The sequence below is a fragment of the Sparus aurata genome, chromosome 4 (genome assembly GCF_900880675.1).
Source record: "Sparus aurata chromosome 4, fSpaAur1.1, whole genome shotgun sequence".
NCBI classification, from domain to species: Eukaryota; Metazoa; Chordata; class Actinopteri; order Spariformes; family Sparidae; genus Sparus; species Sparus aurata.
In genome coordinates this window covers 6,247,126-6,253,125 of record NC_044190.1, presented here as the reverse complement: position 1 = coordinate 6,253,125, position 6,000 = coordinate 6,247,126, and positions in this window count along the sequence as shown.

Below are 6,000 nucleotides of genomic sequence, written 5' to 3'. Positions count from 1 at the left end.
TCACACTGATTGACTAACCTCAAGTACAAGATAAAAAATAGTTGATCAGATTTCTTGCTGATGTTTTCTCACCGTAGTCTTCATATGAAACCAGATCAAACCTGTCTCTCTGCCTGAGCGGCTGATGGAGCTGACTCATTCGGCATTTGGCTGCCAGTCGGAGTAAATACCAGGCTCTGTTGATGAATCTGCGTCTGATGTCATAATCGCTGACATTTAAAAACACTGACATGCACAAATGAGTTCAGTGAACAAAGGTTTATGGACACGCTGAAGTGTTGTATATGTGAAGACTATTTGAAAAACATCATGTTTGGATTCATGAAGCAGTTTCAGTTTTTAATTGTTCATCAAGAATGGCTGAAAACTCTCGGATGGAAAAGAGACGCCAACAACACACACAACCTGAACATCAGTGTGTCACTGAGTCAACATCACCTCAAGCTCCATGTCAGGAACCTGAACAGTATATGATCATAACATGACCTCACCTCAGTACATCTGGAAAAGAATCCATATATAGGGCTTAATCTACTGCCTGCAGTCTGACCACCAGTTTGACCTCACTGCTGGAGATGACTCTTTCTGAATTTTGTGTATAAGATGTAGATCAGACTCAGCCAATTTTAAGGGGTTCTAATTAAACTGTCATTATGTAAAATGCCTGTCTCTTCAGGTAAGTTGCAGAGAAACTGATGAGTAAATGAAAGAAAAGTAAATTAGTTGAAGATAAAATCCTCAGACTCATGAACACATTTAGTCATTTGTTACATAAAACTATGAAGTCTTGTTTTTATAGTCCAATATTAAACTCTGTAGCAACTCTGCAAGGTGGAGGAGGCAGCTGATCTGATCCTTTACTGAAATAAAGTAGTAATAATGTAATGTAATGTAAAAATACTCCAAGAGTATCAGGACCGTTAACTTCAAGTACCAGATGTAAACTCTTACTGCGGACGTATGTCCTCTGTGAGCGTCACATCAGGTTACTGGTGTAATAACATGGAAGCAGGACTTTAACTTGTAGCTCAGGTTTGGAGGATTGTATCAAGTGTTTGTCAGTTTTATCTGCTGTCTGCAGTTGGACAATTATCAGTACACAAAATCATAATTTGTTTAAAAGTGTTTACACAGTAGTCGGAACACATGAAGCTGCTGTAGTGGAGCATGTTTCCAGACCGATGACAGTGAATCTCCATTTCATTTGAATTTCTGAACAAACCTGAGACGCGGGTGATGATTCCATGTTCTCCAAGCAGGAAACCACATTACCAGACAAATGTTCAATTAGCCTAACACAATAAGCATGACATAATTCAATCAAACGGTGAGCCTGAGTCTCCAACATGCAGGAGCCCCGAGGGTCGTTGACCACTTTGTCAGGTCGCCAAATCAGCGTTGAGAATAGAACAATGTCTGTAAAATGTAACAGTGAATAAGTATGAAATAGAAATACTTCTATCAACTACAAGTATCTCAGATTTATGTTTAAAGGTGCATTATGTAGTTGTGGGGAAGAGACTTTTCTCAGAAGAGAGACATCTTTATCAATGAATATTTTTTCTGTCTAAACAAATTAATTCTGCATCTTCATGAATAAACTGAAAAGACAAACTGCCGACACAGTTTATAGTGTTTGACTTTCACCTGTCCAGCTTCAGACTGTGTTCACAGGACCTTATGTTCCTCAGCTTGTCTACTCAGTTATGGAAAAATGAAATATTTATGATTTTGTTTTACTAACTAATTAATATTGTAAACATTAAAATTCGGAGTTTGGATTTCTTCTCCAAAACTACACAGTGCCCCTTTGACTTAATAAATTATAACTCATCGAGACTTTGGCTAGGATTTGCAATACTTATTATTATATTGTTCCTTATTTATACAGCACTTGTTTTACATGATTGAACCAGGATTAGAATATGTTATTTACTTTTATTTGTCTTTCAATCTGTCTGATAATAATCTTGAGGTCTCTAATAAGATTAAATATCTCTGACACGATGATGATGATGATGACATTCATAAACGCCACAAGATGTGTGCACAAGTGTGTAGTGTGTGTTCAGATGGAGATGTCTCTGCACTGAGCATACAGAACACCATCATATACTCCACACTCATGAACAAACAACACCACCTGGATTAGCTCCCTAAACTCAGCCACCCTCCAGCCGCTGAGCCTCAGTTTCCAATTGTCTACCAGAGGAGTTCATTCAGTCGACAGTAGGAGGAGCATCGGCCTGAATACACGGAGCGATGGCAATCAGGTAACATGACTTATATACAGTAAGAGCTACTATAATATCACAGTGTTATTACAGTCCAGGCCTTCTAACAGTGTCATTAAATACAACAGTTAAACAATCTGAATGTATTAAATACATTAAAACAAGTATTCACTGAATTATTTTTAAACTGAAGCTGCAGATAAAAGTTTTAAAATCATCACATGAAATCTGCTCGTCCCACTTTAAGATGCTTCACACGTGAATCCTACATTTACGTTTTAGTTTCTGTACTTTAGAAATATCTATATTGTAAAACAACCAAGGAATGTGCTCCATATGTATACAGTGTAAGTTATCATATAATGTAGCTCTATCAGTCTGTGAATGTACCCTGCGGCTTACATAGAGAAGATCCCTGAAGTGCTTCTCAAGCTCTTCAAGCTCTTTTAAAAGGAGGAACTGCAAAAAAAACAGTGTCATCCTACTGACACATGTTATATGTCTTATTGTTTTATAACTGGTGTAAGTATTACAATTATTTGCGATGTACAGTGCCTTGCAAAAGTATTCACCCCCCTTGAACTTTTCCACATTTTGTCACCTTTTCACCACAAATGTAAATGTGTTTTATTGGGATTTAATATGATAGACCAAAACAAAGTGGTGCATAATTGTTAAGTGGAAGGAAAATTATACATAGTTTTAATTTTTTTTTTTTTACAAATAAAAAACTAAAGTGTGTTGTGCAAAAGTATTCACCCCCCTTTACTCCGATACCCTTGAATAAAATCCAGTGCAACCAGTTGCCCTCAGAAATCACCTAATTAGTAAATGGAGTCCACCTGTGTGTAATCTAATCTCAGTGTAAATACAGCTGATCTGTGAAAGACTCAGAGGTTTGCTAGAGAACATTAGTGAATGAACAGCATCATGAAGCCCAAGGAACACACCAGACAGGTCGGGGATAAAGTTGTGGAGAAGTTTAAACCATGATTAGGATCTGGAAAAATATTCCAAGCTTGTGAACATCTCACAGAGCACTGTTCAATCCATCACCTGAAAATGGAAAGAGTATGGCACAACCCTACCAAGACCTGGCCGCCCACCTAAACTGACAGGCTGGGCAAGGAGAGCATTGATCAGAGAAACAGCCAAGAGGCCAATGATAACTCTGGAGGAGCTGCAGAGATCCACAGCTCAGGTGGGAGAATCTGTCCACAGGACAACTATTAGTCATGCACTCCACAAATCAGGCCTTTATGGAAGAGTGGCAAGAAGAGAGCTATTGCTGAAACACAAACCATGTGGGGGGCACATCAAACATGTGGAGGAAAGTGCTCTGGTCAGATGAGACCAAAGATTTTTGGCCTAAATGCAAAACGCTATGTGTGGCAGAAAACTAAGACTGCACATCACCCTGAACACATCATCCCCACCGTGAAACATGTGGGTGGCAGCACCATGCTGTGGGGATGCTTTTCTTCAGCAGGGACAGGGAAGCTGGTCAGAGTTGATGGGAAGATGGATGGAGCCAAATACAGGACAATCTTGGAAGAAAACCTGTTAGAGACTGCAAAAGACTTGAGACTGGGGCGGAGTTTCACCTTCCAGCAGGACAACGAGCCTGAACATACAGCCAGAGTCACAATGGAATGGTTTATATCAAAGCATATTCATGTGTTAGAATGGCACAGTCAAAGTCCAGACCTAAATCCAATTGAGAATCTCTGGCAAGACTTGAAAATTGCTGTTCACAGACACTCTCCATCCAATCAGACTAAGCTTAAGCTATTTTGCAAGGAAGAGTGGGTAAATATTTCAGTCTCCATATGTGCATCGCTGGTAGAGACTTACCCCCAAAAGACTTGCAGCTGTTATCGCAGCAAAAGGTAGTTTTACAGTATACAGTAAGTATTGACTCAGGGAGGTGAATACTTTTGCACACCACACTTTTCTGTTTTTATTTGAAAAAATAAATAAAATCATGTATCAATTTCCTTCCACTTCACAATTATGCACCACTTTGTGTAAATTCCCAATAAAATACATTTACATTTGTGGTTAAAGATTAACAGAATGTGTAAAAGTTCAAGGGGGGTCAATACTTTTGCAAGGCACTGTATACGGGGAGAATTTGATGTGTGAGAAAACCAGATCCTCAACAGGATTAGTTCAACGCCTTAATGAGATCTCCTTGGAGGACATCTGAGGTGGACAAAATAACATGGACACCTTACAATATGATACAATTAAGAACAAATTAAAAAGCTATAGCTTCACTTTTAAATTCAACATTAAAAGCTTCACTGAGGCAGTAATGTTTCTGAAAGTTTCCCTCGAGTCATGTAGTTGGACATGTACAAATAATTGGCTTGGAAAAATAATCTGTGTCTGTTTTTTCTGCAAAAGAAATTATATTTACCACATTAAAATTCTCAAAAATGCTTTTCTACTTCATTAGAATTCCACAATCTATGAACATACATGAATATATGTGAAGTCCTGTCTTAGGCTGTGTGCACTGGAGGCTTTCGGTTTCCATACCACACTTGTGTATGTTGAATTTTGAACCAGGCTTGAAAAATCTGATTTTCAGTGATTACTGTTCACTTTCAGTCATGAATGTGAAAAAAAAACAGCCTTCTAGTGTAAAACTCTGCACGTACGTTAGTCTACACAGTGAAGTTCAAACATTCAACTGTAGCAACAAGAAATAAAAAACACATTTGGGACTGATGGGGATTTACATTATTAGATTTCCTAATATGAGGGGTTAGTTATCGGTCAGGACACACAAACTCAACACTCTTCTTTACTGTACAAATGGGTGTAGTTCTACAGAAGCAAACAGAGGAAAACAGCTTACTTGACTAAAGTGACTTGAGATGTATGAATATAAGAAAGAACATAAACAATGTGAACACAACTGAGTAGGTCTGAACAGGAGTTGAGAAATACTGAGGTCCTGCCCCCGGTTAAGAAACAATAATATGGTTCATAAAACATTTATTAAGATGATGAATGGATCATGATGAAGGTTACAAACATCAGCTGCAACTCATCCAAATAATGTTTACAAATGAACCACACAGTATTTATTATTATGAACATCAACTGCAACTTTACGAAGCGCAATTGCTTGTCATCAGTGAAATAGTGTAAATAAATTAATCATATATAATTGTTTATTTTAATGATGTGATAGATATTATAAAGCCTTACCAAATATATATGTATAAGATATCACTATAGAGGACATGGCCTCAGGGGCCTCAGGGGCCTCAGGGGCAGCTCCGGCCCTGCTTGTGGTCAAAGTACAGAAAAGCAAAGGGAGACCCCAAGCAGTTTATAATGATGCCTGGGGAATATTATTTAAGAGACCTAGATGGAATAGTTCAATGTTAGTTTGCTGCAGAAGTCAGAACTTTCCAAGCTGTTTTAAGAAATACTTTGTATCCATTTATTTGTCGCTTCGATGTGTCTGAAAATGAAACCATCGTGGTTTTATCAAACATAAGGTTCAGCACTACACACGTCCAGTCCAGAGGTGTGGAGACACTGGTACAGCTGGCTCTGTGTAATGTAAGTCATTTTTAAACTATGATCTCTATTCTGAGTTTGTACGTCATTTATCTTATGGAACGTCTTGTCTTTTGTCCGGAGCATAAGTCTGCAATAAAGTTTAAATTAAGAATTTTATGCTAAGAGAAGTGTAAATATTACAGTATGTTAGCATTATGAAAAATAAGTTATATGTGTATCTACC